Source organism: Melozone crissalis, unplaced genomic scaffold (genome assembly GCF_028551555.1).
Source record: "Melozone crissalis strain CALT ecotype California unplaced genomic scaffold, PUWL_Pcris_2 ptg000084l_1, whole genome shotgun sequence".
NCBI classification, from domain to species: domain Eukaryota; kingdom Metazoa; phylum Chordata; class Aves; order Passeriformes; family Passerellidae; genus Melozone; species Melozone crissalis.
The window spans coordinates 168,127-188,937 of record NW_026535861.1 but is presented as its reverse complement, the minus strand read 5'-3'; positions in this window follow the sequence as shown (position 1 = coordinate 188,937).

Sequence of the window (20,811 nt, the reverse complement as noted above, 5' to 3'; positions counted from 1 at the left end):
CTTCGCAGACAGAGTGTAAAAGCTTTTTGTTAAGATGTAGACGAGAAGAGAGGCTAAAGACGAAGGTACGGTGCTCTGCAGAGCTAAGCACCGCTCCCGGACCTCTTTCGGCAGAAGGCGCACACCGCAGAGAACTGTGAGCGGCAGAATCGTCTTTGCGCGAAGAAGCAGCTTCTTCGTCTCCGGGAGCCGGAGAGAGCGGCAGCTTCGCAAAGGTGATGAAACAAGCTGTACAACACTGCGATTGTGTGCGCAGCTTGCCAACTGAGAGAAAACAGTACCTGACCTCTCTCCTGCCTTTTCTATTCACATGAACATTCGATTGCAAGCTCTTTTGGACAACTTTCTTTCTCTTCTTGCAAAACACTCGGCAGACCTCCGTGCAGCCTCTAGAACACGATGGGAGATGTTTTCTGTGCTGGCACAGTTTCTCCTTGCCAGACAGAGTGGAAAAGATTTTTGCTAAGATGTAGACGAGAAGAGAGGCTAAAGACGAAGGTACGGTGCTCTGCAGAGCTAAGCACCGCTCCCGGACCTCTTTCGGCAGAAGCCGCACACCGCAGAGCACAGTGAGCGGCAGAATCGTCTTTGGGCGTAGGAGCAGCTTCTTCGTCTCCGGGAGCCGGAGAGAGCGGCAACTTCGCAAAGGTGATGAAACAAGCTGTACAACACTGCGATTGTGTGCGCAGCTTGCCAACTGAGAGAAAACAGTACCTGACCACTCTCCTGCCTTTTCTATTCACATGAACATTCGATTGCAAGCTGTTTTGGACAACTTTCTTTCTCTTCTTGCAAAACACTCTGCAGACCTCCGTGCAGCCTCTAGAACACGATGGGAGATGTTTTTTGTGCTGGCACAGTTTCTCCTTGCCAGACAGAGTGGAAAAGGTTTTTTGTAAGATGTAGACGAGAAGAGAGGCTAAAGACGAAGGTACGATGCACTGCAGAGCTAAGCACCGCTCCCGGACCTCTTTCGGCAGAAGGCGCACACCGCAGAGCACAGTCAGCGGCAGAATCGTCTTTGCGCGAAGAAGCAGCTTTTTCGTCTCCGGGAGCCGGAGAGAGCGGCAACTTCGCAGACAGAGTGTAAAAGCATTTTGCTAAGATGTAGACGAGAAGAGAGGCTAAAGACGAAGGTACGGTGCACTGCAGAGCTAAGCACAGCTCCCGGACCTCTTTCGGCAGAAGGCGCATACCGCAGAGCACTGTGAGCGGCAGAATCGTCTTTGCGCGAAGAAGCAGCTTCTTCGTCTCTGGGAGCCGGAGAGAGCGGCAACTTCGCAATGGTGATGAAACAAGCTGTACAACACTGCGATTGTGTGCGCAGCTTTCCAACTGAGAGAAAACAGTAACTGACCACTCTCCTGCCTTTTCTATTCACATGAACATTGGATTGCAAGCTGTTTTGGACAACTTTCTTGCTCTTCTTGCAAAACACTCGGCAGACCTCCGTGCAGCCTCTAGAACACGATGGGAGATGTTTTCTTTGCTGGCACAGTTTCTCCTTGCCAGACAGAGTGGAAAAGCTTTTTGCTAAGATGTAGACGTGAAGAGAGGCTAAAGACGAAGGTACGGTGCTCTGCAGAGTTAAGCACCGCTCCCGGAACTCTTTCGGCAGAAGGCGCACACCGCAGAGCACTGTGAGCGGCAGAATCGTCTTTGCGTGAAGAAGCAGCTTCTTCGTCTCCGGGAGCCGGAGAGAGCGGCAGCTTCGCAAAGGTGATGAAACAAGCTGTACACCACTGCGATTGTGTGCGCAGCTTGCCAACTGAGAGAAAACAGTACCTGACCACTCTCCTGCCTTTTCTATTCACATGAACATTCGATTGCAAGCTCTTTTGGACAACTTTCTTTCTCTTCTTGCAAAACACTCGGCAGACCTCCGTGCAGCCTCTAAAACACGATGGGAGATGTTTTCTGTGCTGGCACAGTTTCTCCTTGCCAGACAGATAGGAAAAGCTTTTTGCTAAGATGTAGACGAGAAGAGAGGCTAAAGACGAAGGTACGGTGCTCTGCAGAGTTAAGCACCGCTCCCGGGCCTCTTTCGGCAGAAGGCGCACACCGCAGAGCACTGTGAGCGGCAGAATCGTCTTTGCGCGAAGAAGCAGCTTCTTCGTCTCCGGGAGCCGGAGAGAGCGGCAACTTCGCAAAGGTGATGAAACAAGCTGTACAACACTGCGATTGTGTGCGCAGCTTGCCAACTGAGAGAAAACAGTACCTGACCACTCTCCTGCCTTTTCTATTCACATGAACATTCGATTGCAAGCTCTTTTGGACAACTTTCTTTCTCTTCTTGCAAAACACTCGGCAGACCTCCGTGCAGCCTCTAGAACACGATGGGAGATGTTTTCTGTGCTGGCACAGTTTCTCCTTGCCAGACAGAGTGGAAAAGCTTTTTGCTAAGATGTAGACGAGAAGAGAGGCTAAAGACGAAGGTACGGTGCTCTGCAGAGCTAAGCACCGCTCCCGGACCTCTTTCGGCGGAAGCCGCACACCGCAGAGCACAGTGAGCGGCAGAATCGTCTTTGGGCGTAGGAGCAGCTTCTTTGTCTCCGGGAGCCGGAGAGAGCGGCAACTTCGCAAAGGTGATGAAACAAGCTGTACAACACTGCGATTGTGTGCGCAGCTTGCCAACTGAGAGAAAACAGTACCTGACCACTCTCCTGCCTTTTCTATTCACATGAACATTCGATTGCAAGCTCTTTTGGACAACTTTCTTTCTCTTCTTGCAAAACACTCGGCAGACCTCCGTGCAGCCTCTAGAACACGATGGGAGATGTTTTCTGTGCTGGCACAGTTTCTCCTTGCCAGACAGAGTGGAAAACATTTTGATAAGATGGAGACGAGAAGAGAGGCTAAAGACGAAGGTACGGTGCTCTGCAGAGTTAAGCACCGCTCCCGGGCCTCTTTCGGCAGAAGGCGCACACCGCAGAGCACTGTGAGCGGCAGAATCGTCTTTGCGCGAAGAAGCAGCTTCTTCGTCTCCGGGAGCCGGAGAGAGCGGCAACTTCGCAAAGGTGATGAAACAAGCTGTACAACACTGCGATTGTGTGCGCAGCTTGCCAAGTGAGAGAAAACAGTACCTGACCACTCTCCTGCCTTTTCTATTCACATGAACATTCGATTGCAAGCTCTTTTGGACAACTTTCTTTCTCTTCTTGCAAAACACTCGGCAGACCTCCGTGCAGCCTCTAGAACACGATGGGAGATGTTTTTTGTGCTGGCACAGTTTCTCCTTGCCAGACAGAGTGGAAAAGCTTTTTGCTAAGATGTAGATGAGAAGAGAGGCTAAAGACGAAGGTACGGTGCTCTGCAGAGCTAAGCACCGCTCCCGGGCCTCTTTCGGCAGAAGGCGCACAACGCAGAGCACTGTGAGCGGCAGAATCGTCTTTGCGCGAAGAAGCAGCTTCTTCGTCTCCGGGAGCCGGAGAGAGCGGCAGCTTCGCAAAGGTGATGAAACAAGCTGTACACCACTGCCATTGTGTGCGCAGCTTGCCAACTGAGAGAAAACAGTACCTGACCACTCTCCTGCCTTTTCTATTCACATGAACATTCGATTGCAAGCTGTTTTGGACAACTTTCTTTCTCTTCTTGCAAAACACTCGGCAGACTTCCGTGCAGCCTCTAGAACACGATGGGAGATGTTTTCTGTGCTGGCACAGTTTCTCCTTGCCAGACAGAGTGGAAAAGCTTTTTGCTAAGATGTAGACGAGAAGAGAGGCTAAAGACGAAGGTACGGTGCACTGCAGAGCTAAGCACAGCTCCCGGACCTCTTTCAGCAGAAGGCGCACACCGCAGAGCACTGTGAGCGGCAGAATCGTCTTTGCGCGAAGAAGCAGCTTCTTCGTCTCCGGGAGCCGGAGAGTGCGGCAACTTCGCAAAGGTGATGAAACAAGCTGTACACCACTGCGATTGTGTGCGCAGCTTGCCAACTGAGAGAAAACAGTACCTGACCACTCTCCTGCCTTTTCTATTCACATGAACATTCGATTGCAAGCTGTTTTGGACAACTTTCTTTCTCTTCTTGCAAAACACTCGGCAGACCTCCGTGCAGCCTCTAGAACACGATGGGAGATGTTTTCTGTGCTGGCACAGTTTCTCCTTGCCAGACAGAGTGGAAAAGCTTTTTGCTAAGATGTAGACGAGAAGAGAGGCTAAAGACGAAGGTACGGTGCTCTGCAGAGCTAAGCACCACTCCCGGACCTCTTTCGGCAGAAGGCGCACACCGCAGAGCACTGTGAGCGGCAGAATCGTCTTTGCGCGAAGAAGCAGCTTCTTGGTCTCCGGGAGCCGGAGAGAGCGGCAACTTCGCAAAGGTGATGAAACAAGCTGTACAACACTGCGATTGTGTGCGCAGCTTGCCAACTGAGAGAAAACAGTACCTGACCACTCTCCTGCCTTTTCTATTCACATGAACATTCGATTGCAAGCTGTTTTGGACAACTTTCTTTCTCTTCTTGCAAAACACTCGGCAGACCTCCGTGCAGCCTCTAGAACACGATGGGAGATGTTTTCTGTGCTGGCACAGTTTCTCCTTGCCAGACAGAGTGGAAAAGCTTTTTGCTAAGATGTAGACGAGAAGAGAGGCTAAAGACGAAGGTACGGTGCTCTGCAGAGCTAAGCACCGCTCCCGGACCTCTTTCGGCAGAAGCCGCACACCGCAGAGCACAGTGAGCGGCAGAATCGTCTTTGGGCGTAGGAGCAGCTTCTTTGTCTCCGGGAGCCGGAGAGAGCGGCAACTTCGCAAAGGTGATGAAACAAGCTGTACAACACTGCGATTGTGTGCGCAGCTTGCCAACTGAGAGAAAACAGTACCTGACCACTCTCCTGCCTTTTCTATTCACATGAACATTCGATTGCAAGCTCTTTTGGACAACTTTCTTTCTCTTCTTGCAAAACACTCGGCAGACCTCCGTGCAGCCTCTAGAACACGATGGGAGATGTTTTCTGTGCTGGCACAGTTTCTCCTTGCCAGACAGAGTGGAAAACATTTTGATAAGATGGAGACGAGAAGAGAGGCTAAAGACGAAGGTACGGTGCTCTGCAGAGTTAAGCACCGCTCCCGGGCCTCTTTCGGCAGAAGGCGCACACCGCAGAGCACTGTGAGCGGCAGAATCGTCTTTGCGCGAAGAAGCAGCTTCTTCGTCTCCGGGAGCCGGAGAGAGCGGCAACTTCGCAAAGGTGATGAAACAAGCTGTACAACACTGCGATGGTGTGCGCAGCTTGCCAAGTGAGAGAAAACAGTACCTGACCACTCTCCTGCCTTTTCTATTCACATGAACATTCGATTGCAAGCTGTTTTGGACAACTTTCTTTCTCTTCTTGCAAAACACTCGGCAGACCTCCGTGCAGCCTCTAGAACACGATGGGAGATGTTTTTTGTGCTGGCACAGTTTCTCCTTGCCAGACAGAATGGAAAAGCTTTTTGCTAAGATGTAGATGAGAAGAGAGGCTAAAGACGAAGGTACGGTGCTCTGCAGAGCTAAGCACCGCTCCCGGGCCTCTTTCGGCAGAAGGCGCACAACGCAGAGCACTGTGAGCGGCAGAATCGTCTTTGCGCGAAGAAGCAGCTTCTTCGTCTCCGGGAGCCGGAGAGAGCGGCAGCTTCGCAAAGGTGATGAAACAAGCTGTACACCACTGCCATTGTGTGCGCAGCTTGCCAACTGAGAGAAAACAGTACCTGACCACTCTCCTGCCTTTTCTATTCACATGAACATTCGATTGCAAGCTGTTTTGGACAACTTTCTTTCTCTTCTTGCAAAACACTCTGCAGACCTCCGTGCAGCCTCTAGAACACGATGGGAGATGTTTTTTGTGCTGGCACAGTTTCTCCTTGCCAGACAGAGTGGAAAAGGTTTTTTGTAAGATGTAGACGAGAAGAGAGGCTAAAGACGAAGGTACGATGCACTGCAGAGCTAAGCACCGCTCCCGGACCTCTTTCGGCAGAAGGCGCACACCGCAGAGCACAGTCAGCGGCAGAATCGTCTTTGCGCGAAGAAGCAGCTTTTTCGTCTCCGGGAGCCGGAGAGAGCGGCAACTTCGCAGACAGAGTGTAAAAGCATTTTGCGAAGATGTAGACGAGAAGAGAGGCTAAAGACGAAGGTACGGTGCACTGCAGAGCTAAGCACAGCTCCCGGACCTCTTTCGGCAGAAGGCGCATACCGCAGAGCACTGTGAGCGGCAGAATCGTCTTTGCGCGAAGAAGCAGCTTCTTCGTCTCTGGGAGCCGGAGAGAGCGGCAACTTCGCAATGGTGATGAAACAAGCTGTACAACACTGCGATTGTGTGCGCAGCTTTCCAACTGAGAGAAAACAGTAACTGACCACTCTCCTGCCTTTTCTATTCACATGAACATTGGATTGCAAGCTGTTTTGGACAACTTTCTTGCTCTTCTTGCAAAACACTCGGCAGACCTCCGTGCAGCCTCTAGAACACGATGGGAGATGTTTTCTTTGCTGGCACAGTTTCTCCTTGCCAGACAGAGTGGAAAAGCTTTTTGCTAAGATGTAGACGTGAAGAGAGGCTAAAGACGAAGGTACGGTGCTCTGCAGAGTTAAGCACCGCTCCCGGAACTCTTTCGGCAGAAGGCGCACACCGCAGAGCACTGTGAGCGGCAGAATCGTCTTTGCGTGAAGAAGCAGCTTCTTCGTCTCCGGGAGCCGGAGAGAGCGGCAGCTTCGCAAAGGTGATGAAACAAGCTGTACACCACTGCGATTGTGTGCGCAGCTTGCCAACTGAGAGAAAACAGTACCTGACCACTCTCCTGCCTTTTCTATTCACATGAACATTCGATTGCAAGCTCTTTTGGACAACTTTCTTTCTCTTCTTGCAAAACACTCGGCAGACCTCCGTGCAGCCTCTAAAACACGATGGGAGATGTTTTCTGTGCTGGCACAGTTTCTCCTTGCCAGACAGATAGGAAAAGCTTTTTGCTAAGATGTAGACGAGAAGAGAGGCTAAAGACGAAGGTACGGTGCTCTGCAGAGTTAAGCACCGCTCCCGGGCCTCTTTCGGCAGAAGGCGCACACCGCAGAGCACTGTGAGCGGCAGAATCGTCTTTGCGCGAAGAAGCAGCTTCTTCGTCTCCGGGAGCCGGAGAGAGCGGCAACTTCGCAAAGGTGATGAAACAAGCTGTACAACACTGCGATTGTGTGCGCAGCTTGCCAACTGAGAGAAAACAGTACCTGACCACTCTCCTGCCTTTTCTATTCACATGAACATTCGATTGCAAGCTCTTTTGGACAACTTTCTTTCTCTTCTTGCAAAACACTCGGCAGACCTCCGTGCAGCCTCTAGAACACGATGGGAGATGTTTTCTGTGCTGGCACAGTTTCTCCTTGCCAGACAGAGTGGAAAAGCTTTTTGCTAAGATGTAGACGAGAAGAGAGGCTAAAGACGAAGGTACGGTGCTCTGCAGAGCTAAGCACCGCTCCCGGACCTCTTTCGGCGGAAGCCGCACACCGCAGAGCACAGTGAGCGGCAGAATCGTCTTTGGGCGTAGGAGCAGCTTCTTTGTCTCCGGGAGCCGGAGAGAGCGGCAACTTCGCAAAGGTGATGAAACAAGCTGTACAACACTGCGATTGTGTGCGCAGCTTGCCAACTGAGAGAAAACAGTACCTGACCACTCTCCTGCCTTTTCTATTCACATGAACATTCGATTGCAAGCTCTTTTGGACAACTTTCTTTCTCTTCTTGCAAAACACTCGGCAGACCTCCGTGCAGCCTCTAGAACACGATGGGAGATGTTTTCTGTGCTGGCACAGTTTCTCCTTGCCAGACAGAGTGGAAAACATTTTGATAAGATGGAGACGAGAAGAGAGGCTAAAGACGAAGGTACAGTGCTCTGCAGAGTTAAGCACCGCTCCCGGGCCTCTTTCGGCAGAAGGCGCACACCGCAGAGCACTGTGAGCGGCAGAATCGTCTTTGCGCGAAGAAGCAGCTTCTTCGTCTCCGGGAGCCGGAGAGAGCGGCAACTTCGCAAAGGTGATGAAACAAGCTGTACAACACTGCGATTGTGTGCGCAGCTTGCCAAGTGAGAGAAAACAGTACCTGACCACTCTCCTGCCTTTTCTATTCACATGAACATTCGATTGCAAGCTGTTTTGGACAACTTTCTTTCTCTTCTTGCAAAACACTCGGCAGACTTCCGTGCAGCCTCTAGAACACGATGGGAGATGTTTTCTGTGCTGGCACAGTTTCTCCTTGCCAGACAGAGTGGAAAAGCTTTTTGCTAAGATGTAGACGAGAAGAGAGGCTAAAGACCAAGGTACGGTGCACTGCAGAGCTAAGCACAGCTCCCGGACCTCTTTCAGCAGAAGGCGCACACCGCAGAGCACTGTGAGCGGCAGAATCGTCTTTGCGCGAAGAAGCAGCTTCTTCGTCTCCGGGAGCCGGAGAGTGCGGCAACTTCGCAAAGGTGATGAAACAAGCTGTACACCACTGCGATTGTGTGCGCAGCTTGCCAACTGAGAGAAAACAGTACCTGACCACTCTCCTGCCTTTTCTATTCACATGAACATTCGATTGCAAGCTGTTTTGGACAACTTTCTTTCTCTTCTTGCAAAACACTCGGCAGACCTCCGTGCAGCCTCTAGAACACGATGGGAGATGTTTTCTGTGCTGGCACAGTTTCTCCTTGCCAGACAGAGTGGAAAAGCTTTTTGCTAAGATGTAGACGAGAAGAGAGGCTAAAGACGAAGGTACGGTGCTCTGCAGAGCTAAGCACCACTCCCGGACCTCTTTCGGCAGAAGGCGCACACCGCAGAGCACTGTGAGCGGCAGAATCGTCTTTGCGCGAAGAAGCAGCTTCTTGGTCTCCGGGAGCCGGAGAGAGCGGCAACTTCGCAAAGGTGATGAAACAAGCTGTACAACACTGCGATTGTGTGCGCAGCTTGCCAACTGAGAGAAAACAGTACCTGACCACTCTCCTGCCTTTTCTATTCACATGAACATTCGATTGCAAGCTGTTTTGGACAACTTTCTTTCTCTTCTTGCAAAACACTCGGCAGACCTCCGTGCAGCCTCTAGAACACGATGGGAGATGTTTTCTGTGCTGGCACAGTTTCTCCTTGCCAGACAGAGTGGAAAAGCTTTTTGCTAAGATGTAGACGAGAAGAGAGGCTAAAGACGAAGGTACGGTGCTCTGCAGAGCTAAGCACCGCTCCCGGACCTCTTTCGGCAGAAGCCGCACACCGCAGAGCACAGTGAGCGGCAGAATCGTCTTTGGGCGTAGGAGCAGCTTCTTTGTCTCCGGGAGCCGGAGAGAGCGGCAACTTCGCAAAGGTGATGAAACAAGCTGTACAACACTGCGATTGTGTGCGCAGCTTGCCAACTGAGAGAAAACAGTACCTGACCACTCTCCTGCCTTTTCTATTCACATGAACATTCGATTGCAAGCTCTTTTGGACAACTTTCTTTCTCTTCTTGCAAAACACTCGGCAGACCTCCGTGCAGCCTCTAGAACACGATGGGAGATGTTTTCTGTGCTGGCACAGTTTCTCCTTGCCAGACAGAGTGGAAAATATTTTGATAAGATGGAGACGAGAAGAGAGGCTAAAGACGAAGGTACGGTGCTCTGCAGAGTTAAGCACCGCTCCCGGGCCTCTTTCGGCAGAAGGCGCACACCGCAGAGCACTGTGAGCGGCAGAATCGTCTTTGCGCGAAGAAGCAGCTTCTTCGTCTCCGGGAGCCGGAGAGAGCGGCAACTTCGCAAAGGTGATGAAACAAGCTGTACAACACTGCGATGGTGTGCGCAGCTTGCCAAGTGAGAGAAAACAGTACCTGACCACTCTCCTGCCTTTTCTATTCACATGAACATTCGATTGCAAGCTCTTTTGGACAACTTTCTTTCTCTTCTTGCAAAACACTCGGCAGACCTCCGTGCAGCCTCTAGAACACGATGGGAGATGTTTTTTGTGCTGGCACAGTTTCTCCTTGCCAGACCGAATGGAAAAGCTTTTTGCTAAGATGTAGATGAGAAGAGAGGCTAAAGACGAAGGTACGGTGCTCTGCAGAGCTAAGCACCGCTCCCGGGCCTCTTTCGGCAGAAGGCGCACAACGCAGAGCACTGTGAGCGGCAGAATCGTCTTTGCGCGAAGAAGCAGCTTCTTCGTCTCCGGGAGCCGGAGAGAGCGGCAGCTTCGCAAAGGTGATGAAACAAGCTGTACACCACTGCCATTGTGTGCGCAGCTTGCCAACTGAGAGAAAACAGTACCTGACCACTCTCCTGCCTTTTCTATTCACATGAACATTCGATTGCAAGCTGTTTTGGACAACTTTCTTTCTCTTCTTGCAAAACACTCGGCAGACTTCCGTGCAGCCTCTAGAACACGATGGGAGATGTTTTCTGTGCTGGCACAGTTTCTCCTTGCCAGACAGAGTGGAAAAGCTTTTTGCTAAGATGTAGACGAGAAGAGAGGCTAAAGACGAAGGTACGGTGCACTGCAGAGCTAAGCACAGCTCCCGGACCTCTTTCAGCAGAAGGCGCACACCGCAGAGCACTGTGAGCGGCAGAATCGTCTTTGCGCGAAGAAGCAGCTTCTTCGTCTCCGGGAGCCGGAGAGTGCGGCAACTTCGCAAAGGTGATGAAACAAGCTGTACACCACTGCGATTGTGTGCGCAGCTTGCCAACTGAGAGAAAACAGTACCTGACCACTCTCCTGCCTTTTCTATTCACATGAACATTCGATTGCAAGCTGTTTTGGACAACTTTCTTTCTCTTCTTGCAAAACACTCGGCAGACCTCCGTGCAGCCTCTAGAACACGATGGGAGATGTTTTCTGTGCTGGCACAGTTTCTCCTTGCCAGACAGAGTGGAAAAGCTTTTTGCTAAGATGTAGACGAGAAGAGAGGCTAAAGACGAAGGTACGGTGCTCTGCAGAGCTAAGCACCGCTCCCGGACCTCTTTCGGCAGAAGGCGCACACCGCAGAGCACTGTGAGCGGCAGAATCGTCTTTGCGCGAAGAAGCAGCTTCTTGGTCTCCGGGAGCCGGAGAGAGCGGCAACTTCGCAAAGGTGATGAAACAAGCTGTACAACACTGCGATTGTGTGCGCAGCTTGCCAACTGAGAGAAAACAGTACCTGACCACTCTCCTGCCTTTTGTAATCACATGAACATTCGATTGCAAGCTGTTTTGGACAACTTTCTTTCTCTTCTTGCAAAACACTCGGCAGACCTCCGTGCAGCCTCTAGAACACGATGGGAGATGTTTTTTGTGCTGGCACAGTTTCTCCTTGCCAGACAGATTGGAAAAGATTTTTGGTAAGATGTAGACGAGAAGAGAGGCTAAAGACGAAGGTACGGTGCACTGCAGAGCTAAGCACCGCTCCCGGACCTCTTTCGGCAGAAGGCGCACACCGCAGAGCACAGTGAGCGGCAGAATCGTCTTTGCGCGAAGAAGCAGCTTTTTCGTCTCCGGGAGCCGGAGAGAGCGGCAACTTCGCAGACAGAGTGTAATAGATTTTTGTTAAGATGTAGACGAGAAGAGAGGCTAAAGACGAAGGTACGGTGCTCTGCAGAGCTAAGCACCGCTCCCGGACCTCTTTCGGCAGAAGGCGCACACCGCAGAGAACTGTGAGCGGCAGAATCGTCTTTGCGCGAAGAAGCAGCTTCTTCGTCTCCGGGAGCCGGAGAGAGCGGCAGCTTCGCAAAGGTGATGAAACAAGCTGTACAACACTGTGATTGTGTGCGCAGCTTGCCAACTGAGAGAAAACAGTACCTGACCTCTCTCCTGCCTTTTCTATTCACATGAACATTCGATTGCAAGCTCTTTTGGACAACTTTCTTTCTCTTCTTGCAAAACACTCGGCAGACCTCCGTGCAGCCTCTAGAACACGATGGGAGATGTTTTCTGTGCTGGCACAGTTTCTCCTTGCCAGACAGAGTGGAAAAGCTTTTTGCTAAGATGTAGACGAGAAGAGAGGCTAAAGACGAAGGTACGGTGCTCTGCAGAGCTAAGCACCGCTCCCGGACCTCTTTCGGCAGAAGCCGCACACCGCAGAGCACAGTGAGCGGCAGAATCGTCTTTGGGCGTAGGAGCAGCTTCTTCGTCTCCGGGAGCCGGAGAGAGCGGCAACTTCGCAAAGGTGATGAAACAAGCTGTACAACACTGCGATTGTGTGCGCAGCTTGCCAACTGAGAGAAAACAGTACCTGACCACTCTCCTGCCTTTTCTATTCACATGAACATTCGATTGCAAGCTGTTTTGGACAACTTTCTTTCTCTTCTTGCAAAACACTCTGCAGACCTCCGTGCAGCCTCTAGAACACGATGGGAGATGTTTTTTGTGCTGGCACAGTTTCTCCTTGCCAGACAGAGTGGAAAAGCTTTTTTGTAAGATGTAGACGAGAAGACAGGCTAAAGACGAAGGTACGATGCACTGCAGAGCTAAGCACCGCTCCCGGACCTCTTTCGGCAGAAGGCGCACACCGCAGAGCACAGTCAGCGGCAGAATCGTCTTTGCGCGAAGAAGCAGCTTTTTCGTCTCCGGGAGCCGGAGAGAGCGGCAACTTCGCAGACAGAGTGTAAAAGCATTTTGCTAAGATGTAGACGAGAAGAGAGGCTAAAGACGAAGGTACGGTGCTCTGCAGAGCTAAGCACAGCTCCCGGACCTCTTTCGGCAGAAGGCGCATACCGCAGAGCACTGTGAGCGGCAGAATCGTCTTTGCGCGAAGAAGCAGCTTCTTCGTGTCTGGGAGCCGGAGAGAGCGGCAACTTCGCAAAGGTGATGAAACAAGCTGTACAACACTGCGATTGTGTGCGCAGCTTTCCAACTGAGAGAAAACAGTAACTGACCACTCTCCTGCCTTTTCTATTCACATGAACATTGGATTGCAAGCTGTTTTGGACAACTTTCTTGCTCTTCTTGCAAAGCACTCGGCAGACCTCCGTGCAGCCTCTAGAACACGATGGGAGATGTTTTCTTTGCTGGCACAGTTTCTCCTTGCCAGACAGAGTGGAAAAGCTTTTTGCTAAGATGTAGACGTGAAGAGAGGCTAAAGACGAAGGTACGGTGCTCTGCAGAGTTAAGCACCGCTCCCGGAACTCTTTCGGCAGAAGGCGCACACCGCAGAGCACTGTGAGCGGCAGAATCGTCTTTGCGTGAAGAAGCAGCTTCTTCGTCTCCGGGAGCCGGAGAGAGCGGCAGCTTCGCAAAGGTGATGAAACAAGCTGTACACCACTGCGATTGTGTGCGCAGCTTGCCAAGTGAGAGAAAACAGTACCTGACCACTCTCCTGCCTTTTCTATTCACATGAACATTCGATTGCAAGCTCTTTTGGACAACTTTCTTTCTCTTCTTGCAAAACACTCGGCAGACCTCCGTGCAGCCTCTAAAACACGATGGGAGATGTTTTCTGTGCTGGCACAGTTTCTCCTTGCCACACAGATAGGAAAAGCTTTTTGCTAAGATGTAGACGAGAAGAGAGGCTAAAGACGAAGGTACGGTGCTCTGCAGAGTTAAGCACCGCTCCCGGGCCTCTTTCGGCAGAAGGCGCACACCGCAGAGCACTGTGAGCGGCAGAATCGTCTTTGCGCGAAGAAGCAGCTTCTTCGTCTCCGGGAGCCGGAGAGAGCGGCAACTTCGCAAAGGTGATGAAACAAGCTGTACAACACTGCGATTGTGTGCGCAGCTTGCCAACTGAGAGAAAACAGTACCTGACCACTCTCCTGCCTTTTCTATTCACATGAACATTCGATTGCAAGCTGTTTTGGACAACTTTCTTTCTCTTCTTGCAAAACACTCGGCAGACCTCCGTGCAGCCTCTAGAACACGATGGGAGATGTTTTCTGTGCTGGCACAGTTTCTCCTTGCCAGACAGAGTGGAAAAGCTTTTTGCTAAGATGTAGACGAGAAGAGAGGCTAAAGACGAAGGTACGGTGGTCTGCAGAGCTAAGCACCGCTCCCGGACCTCTTTCGGCAGAAGCCGCACACCGCAGAGCACAGTGAGCGGCAGAATCGTCTTTGGGCGTAGGAGCAGCTTCTTTGTCTCCGGGAGCCGGAGAGAGCGGCAACTTCGCAAAGGTGATGAAACAAGCTGTACAACACTGCGATTGTGTGCGCAGCTTGCCAACTGAGAGAAAACAGTACCTGACCACTCTCCTGCCTTTTCTATTCACATGAACATTCGATTGCAAGCTCTTTTGGACAACTTTCTTTCTCTTCTTGCAAAACACTCGGCAGACCTCCGTGCAGCCTCTAGAACACGATGGGAGATGTTTTCTGTGCTGGCACAGTTTCTCCTTGCCAGACAGAGTGGAAAACATTTTGATAAGATGGAGACGAGAAGAGAGGCTAAAGACGAAGGTACGGTGCTCTGCAGAGTTAAGCACCGCTCCCGGGCCTCTTTCGGCAGAAGGCGCACACCGCAGAGCACTGTGAGCGGCAGAATCGTCTTTGCGCGAAGAAGCAGCTTCTTCGTCTCCGGGAGCCGGAGAGAGCGGCAACTTCGCAAAGGTGATGAAACAAGCTGTACAACACTGCGATTGTGTGCGCAGCTTGCCAAGTGAGAGAAAACAGTACCTGACCACTCTCCTGCCTTTTCTATTCACATGAACATTCGATTGCAAGCTCTTTTGGACAACTTTCTTTCTCTTCTTGCAAAACACTCGGCAGACCTCCGTGCAGCCTCTAGAACACGATGGGAGATGTTTTTTGTGCTGGCACAGTTTCTCCTTGCCAGACAGAGTGGAAAAGCTTTTTGCTAAGATGTAGATGAGAAGAGAGGCTAAAGACGAAGGTACGGTGCTCTGCAGAGCTAAGCACCGCTCCCGGGCCTCTTTCGGCAGAAGGCGCACAACGCAGAGCACTGTGAGCGGCAGAATCGTCTTTGCGCGAAGAAGCAGCTTCTTCGTCTCCGGGAGCCGGAGAGAGCGGCAGCTTCGCAAAGGTGATGAAACAAGCTGTACACCAGTGCCATTGTGTGCGCAGCTTGCCAACTGAGAGAAAACAGTACCTGACCACTCTCCTGCCTTTTCTATTCACATGAACATTCGATTGCAAGCTGTTTTGGACAACTTTCTTTCTCTTCTTGCAAAACACTCGGCAGACTTCCGTGCAGCCTCTAGAACACGATGGGAGATGTTTTCTGTGCTGGCACAGTTTCTCCTTGCCAGACAGAGTGGAAAAGCTTTTTGCTAAGATGTAGACGAGAAGAGAGGCTAAAGACGAAGGTACGGTGCACTGCAGAGCTAAGCACAGCTCCCGGACCTCTTTCAGCAGAAGGCGCACACCGCAGAGCACTGTGAGCGGCAGAATCGTCTTTGCGCGAAGAAGCAGCTTCTTCGTCTCCGGGAGCCGGAGAGTGCGGCAACTTCGCAAAGGTGATGAAACAAGCTGTACACCACTGCGATTGTGTGCGCAGCTTGCCAACTGAGAGAAAACAGTACCTGACCACTCTCCTGCCTTTTCTATTCACATGAACATTCGATTGCAAGCTGTTTTGGACAACTTTCTTTCTCTTCTTGCAAAACACTCGGCAGACCTCCGTGCAGCCTCTAGAACACGATGGGAGATGTTTTCTGTGCTGGCACAGTTTCTCCTTGCCAGACAGAGTGGAAAAGCTTTTTGCTAAGATGTAGACGAGAAGAGAGGCTAAAGACGAAGGTACGGTGCTCTGCAGAGCTAAGCACCGCTCCCGGACCTCTTTCGGCAGAAGGCGCACACCGCAGAGCACTGTGAGCGGCAGAATCGTCTTTGCGCGAAGAAGCAGCTTCTTGGTCTCCGGGAGCCGGAGAGAGCGGCAACTTCGCAAAGGTGATGAAACAAGCTGTACAACACTGCGATTGTGTGCGCAGCTTGCCAACTGAGAGAAAACAGTACCTGACCACTCTCCTGCCTTTTGTAAGCACATGAACATTGGATTGCAAGCTCTTTTGGACAACTTTCTTTCTCTTCTTGCAAAACACTCGGCAGACCTCCGTGCAGCCTGTAGAACACGATGGGAGATGTTTTCTGTGTTGGCCCAGTTTCTCCTTGCCAGACAGAGTGGAAAAGCTTTTTGCTAAGATGTAGACGAGAAGAGAGGCTAAAGACGAAGTTACGGTGCTCTGCAGAGTTAAGCACCGCTCCCGGGCCTCTTTCGGCAGAAGGCGCACACCGCAGAGCACTATGAGCGGCAGAATCGTCTTTGCGCGCAGAAGCAGCTTCTTCGTCTCCGGGAGCCGGAGAGAGCGGCAGCTTCGCAAAGGTGATGAAACAAGCTGTACAACACTGCGATTGTGTGCGCAGCTTGCCAACTGAGAGAAAACAGTACCTGACCACTCTCCTGCATTTTGTAATCACATGAACATTCGATTGCAAGCTGTTTTGGACAACTTTCTTTCTCTTCTTGCAAAACACTCGGCAGACCTCCGTGCAGCCTCTAGAACACGATGGGAGATGTTTTTTGTGCTGGCACAGTTTCTCCTTGCCAGACAGAGTGGAAAAGCTTTTTGCTAAGATGTAGACGAGAAGAGAGGCTAAAGACGAAGGTACGGTGCTCTGCAGAGCTAAGCACCGCTCCCGGGCCTCTTTCGGCAGAAGACGCACACCGCAGAGCACTGTGAGCGGCAGAATCGTCTTTGCGCGAAGAAGCAGCTTCTTCGTCTCCGGGAGCCGGAGAGAGCGGCAGCTTCGCAAAGGTGATGAAACAAGCTGTACACCACCGCGATTGTGTGCGCAGCTTGCCAACTGAGAGAAAACAGTACCTGACCACTCTCCTGCCTTTTCTATTCACATGAACATTCGATTGCAAGCTGTTTTGGACAACGTTCTTTCTCTTCTTGCAAAACACTCTGCAGACCTCCATGCAGCCTCTAGAACACGATGGGAGATGTTTTCTGTGCTGGCACAGTTTCTCCTTGCCAGACAGAGTGGAAAAGCTTTTTGCTAAGATGTAGACGAGAAGAGAGGCTAAAGACGAAGGTACGGTGCACTGCAGAGGTAAGCACCGCTCCCGGACCTCTTTCGGCAGAAGGCGCACACCGCAGAGCACAGTGAGCGGCAGAATCGTCTTTGCGCGAAGAAGCAGCTTTTTCGTCTCCGGGAGCCGGAGAGAGCGGCAACTTCGCAGACAGAGTGTAAAAGCTTTTTGCTAAGATGTAGACGAGAAGAGAGGCTAAAGACGAAGGTACGGTGCACTGCAGAGCTAAGCACAGCTCCCGGACCTCTTTCGGCAGGAGGCAGACACCGCAGAGCACTGTGAGCGGCAGAAACGTCTTTGCGCGAAGAAGCAGCTTCTTCGTCTCCGGGAGCCGGAGAGAGCGGCAACTTCGCAAAGGTGATGAAACAAGCTGTACAACACTGCGATTGTGTGCGCAGCTTTCCAACTGAGAGAAAACAGTAACTGACCACTCTCCTGCCTTTTCTATTCACATGAACATTGGATTGCAAGCTGTTTTGGACAACTTTCTTTCTCTTCTTGCAAAACACTCGGCAGACCTCCGTGCAGCCTCTAGAACACGATGGGAGATGTTTTCTGTGCTGGCACAGTTTCTCCTTGCCAGACAGAGTGGAAAAGCTTTTTGCTAAGATGTAGACGAGAAGAGAGGCTAAAGACGAAGGTACGGTGCTCTGCAGGGTTAAGCACCGCTCCCGGTCCTCTTTCGGCAGAAGGCGCACACCGCAGAGCACAGTGAGCGGCAGAATCGTCTTTGCGCGAAGAAGCAGCTTCTTCGTCTCCGGGAGCCGGAGAGAGCGGCAGCTTCGCAAAGGTGATGAAACAAGCTGTACAACACTGCGATTGTGTGCGCAGCTTGCCAACTGAGAGAAAACAGTACCTGACCACTCTCCTGCCTTTTCTATTCACATGAACATTCGATTGCAAGCTCTTTTGGACAACTTTCTTTCTCTTCTTGCAAAACACTCGGCAGACCTCCGTGCAGCCTCTAGAACACGATGGGAGATGTTTTCTGTGCTGGCACAGTTTCTCCTTGCCAGACAGAGTGGAAAAGCTTTTTGCTAAGATGTAGACGAGAAGAGAGGCTAAAGACGAAGGTACGGTGCTCTGCAGAGTTAAGCACCGCTCCCGGGCCTCTTTCGTCAGAAGGCGCACACCGCAGAGCACTGTGAGCGGCAGAATCGTCTTTGCGCGAAGAAGCAGCTTCTTCGTCTCCGGGAGCCGGAGAGAGCGGCAACTTCGCAAAGGTGATGAAACAAGCTGTACAACACTGCGATTGTGTGCGCAGCTTGCCAAGTGAGAGAAAACAGTACCTGACCACTCTCCTGCCTTTTCTATTCACATGAACATTGGATTGCAAGCTGTTTTGGACAACTTTCTTTCTCTTCTTGCAAAACACTCGGCAGACCTCCGTGCAGCCTCTAGAACACGATGGGAGATGTTTTCTGTGTTGGCCCAGTTTCTCCTTGCCAGACAGAGTGGAAAAGCTTTTTGCTAAGATGTAGACGAGAAGAGAGGCTAAAGACGAAGTTACGGCGCTCTGCAGAGTTAAGCACCGCTCCCGGGCGTCTTTCGGCAGAAGGCGCACACCGCAGAGCACTATGAGCGGCAGAATCGTCTTTGCGCAAAGAAGCAGCTTCTTCGTCTCCGGGAGCCGGAGAGAGCGGCAGCTTCGCAAAGGTGATGAAACAAGCTGTACAACACTGCGATTGTGTGCGCAGCTTGCCAACTGAGAGAAAACAGTACCTGACCACTCTCCTGCCTTTTTTAATCACATGAACATTCGATTGCAAGCTGTTTTGGACAACTTTCTTTCTCTTCTTGCAAAACACTCGGCAGACCTCCGTGCAGCCTCTAGAACACGATGGGAGATGTTTTTTGTGCTGGCACAGTTTCTCCTTGCCAGACAGAGTGGAAAAGCTTTTTGCTAAGATGTAGACGAGAAGAGAGGCTAAAGACGAAGGTACGGTGCTCTGCAGAGCTAAGCACCGCTCCCGGGCCTCTTTCGGCAGAAGGCGCACACCGCAGAGCACTGTGAGCGGCAGAATCGTCTTTGCGCGAAGAAGCAGCTTCTTCGTCTCCGGGAGCCGGAGAGAGCGGCAGCTTCGCAAAGGTGATGAAACAAGCTGTACACCACTGCGATTGTGTGCGCAGCTTGCCAACTGAGAGAAAACAGTACCTGACCACTCTCCTGCCTTTTCTATTCACATGAACATTCGATTGCAAGCTGTTTTGGACAACGTTCTTTCTCTTCTTGCAAAACACTCTGCAGACCTCCATGCAGCCTCTAGAACACGATGGGAGATGTTTTTTGTGCTGGCACAGTTTCTCCTTGCCAGACCGAGTGGAAAAGCTTTTTGCTAAGATGTAGACGAGAAGAGAGGCTAAAGACGAAGGTACGGTGCACTGCAGAGGTAAGCACCGCTCCCGGGCCTCTTTCGGCAGAAGGCGCACACCGCAGAGCACAGTGAGCGGCAGAAACGTCTTTGCGCGAAGAAGCAGCTTCTTCGTCTCCAGGACCCGGGGAGAGCGGCAGCTTCGCAAAGGTGATGAAACAAGCTGTACAACACTGCGATTGTGTGCGCAGCTTGCCAACTGAGAGAAAACAGTACCTGACCACTCTCCTGCCTTTTCTATTCACATGAACATTCGATTGCAAGCTCTTTTGGACAACTTTCTTTCTCTTCTTGCAAAACACTCGGCAGACCTCCGTGCAGCCTCTAGAACACGATGGGAGATGTTTTCTGTGCTGGCACAGTTTCTCCTTGCCAGACAGAGTGGAAAAGCTTTTTGCTAAGATGTAGACGAGAAGAGAGGCTAAAGACGAAGGTACGGTGCTCTGCAGAGCTAAGCACCGCTCCCGGACCTCTTTCGGCAGAAGGCGCACACCGCAGAGCACTGTGAGCGGCAGAATCGTCTTTGCGCGAAGAAGCAGCTTCTTCGTCTCCAGGAGCCGGAGAGAGCGGCAACTTCGCAATGGTGATGAAACAAGCTGTACAACACTGCGATTGTGTGCGCAGCTTGCCAACTGAGAGAAAACAGTACCTGACCACTCTCCTGCCTTTTCTATTCACATGAACATTCGATTGCAAGCTGTTTTGGACAACGTTCTTTCTCTTCTTGCAAAACACTCTGCAGACCTCCATGCAGCCTCTAGAACACGATGGGAGATGTTTTCTGTGCTGGCACAGTTTCTCCTTGCCAGACAGAGTGGAAAAGCTTTTTGCTAAGATGTAGACGAGAAGAGAGGCTAAAGACGAAGGTACGGTGCACTGCAGAGGTAAGCACCGCTCCCGGACCTCTTTCGGCAGAAGGCGCACACCGCAGAGCACAGTGAGCGGCAGAATCGTCTTTGCGCGAAGAAGCAGCTTTTTCGTCTCCGGGAGCCGGAGAGAGCGGCAACTTCGCAGACAGAGTGTAAAAGCTTTTTGCTAAGATGTAGACGAGAAGAGAGGCTAAAGACGAAGGTACGGTGCACTGCAGAGCTAAGCACAGCTCCCGGACCTCTTTCGGCAGGAGGCAGACACCGCAGAGCACTGTGAGCGGCAGAAACGTCTTTGCGCGAAGAAGCAGCTTCTTCGTCTCCGGGAGCCGGAGAGAGCGGCAACTTCGCAAAGGTGATGAAACAAGCTGTACAACACTGCGATTGTGTGCGCAGCTTTCCAACTGAGAGAAAACAGTAACTGACCACTCTCCTGCCTTTTCTATTCACATGAACATTGGATTGCAAGCTGTTTTGGACAACTTTCTTTCTCTTCTTGCAAAACACTCGGCAGACCTCCGTGCAGCCTCTAGAACACGATGGGAGATGTTTTCTGTGCTGGCACAGTTTCTCCTTGCCAGACAGAGTGGAAAAGCTTTTTGCTAAGATGTAGACGAGAAGAGAGGCTAAAGACGAAGGTACGGTGCTCTGCAGGGTTAAGCACCGCTCCCGGT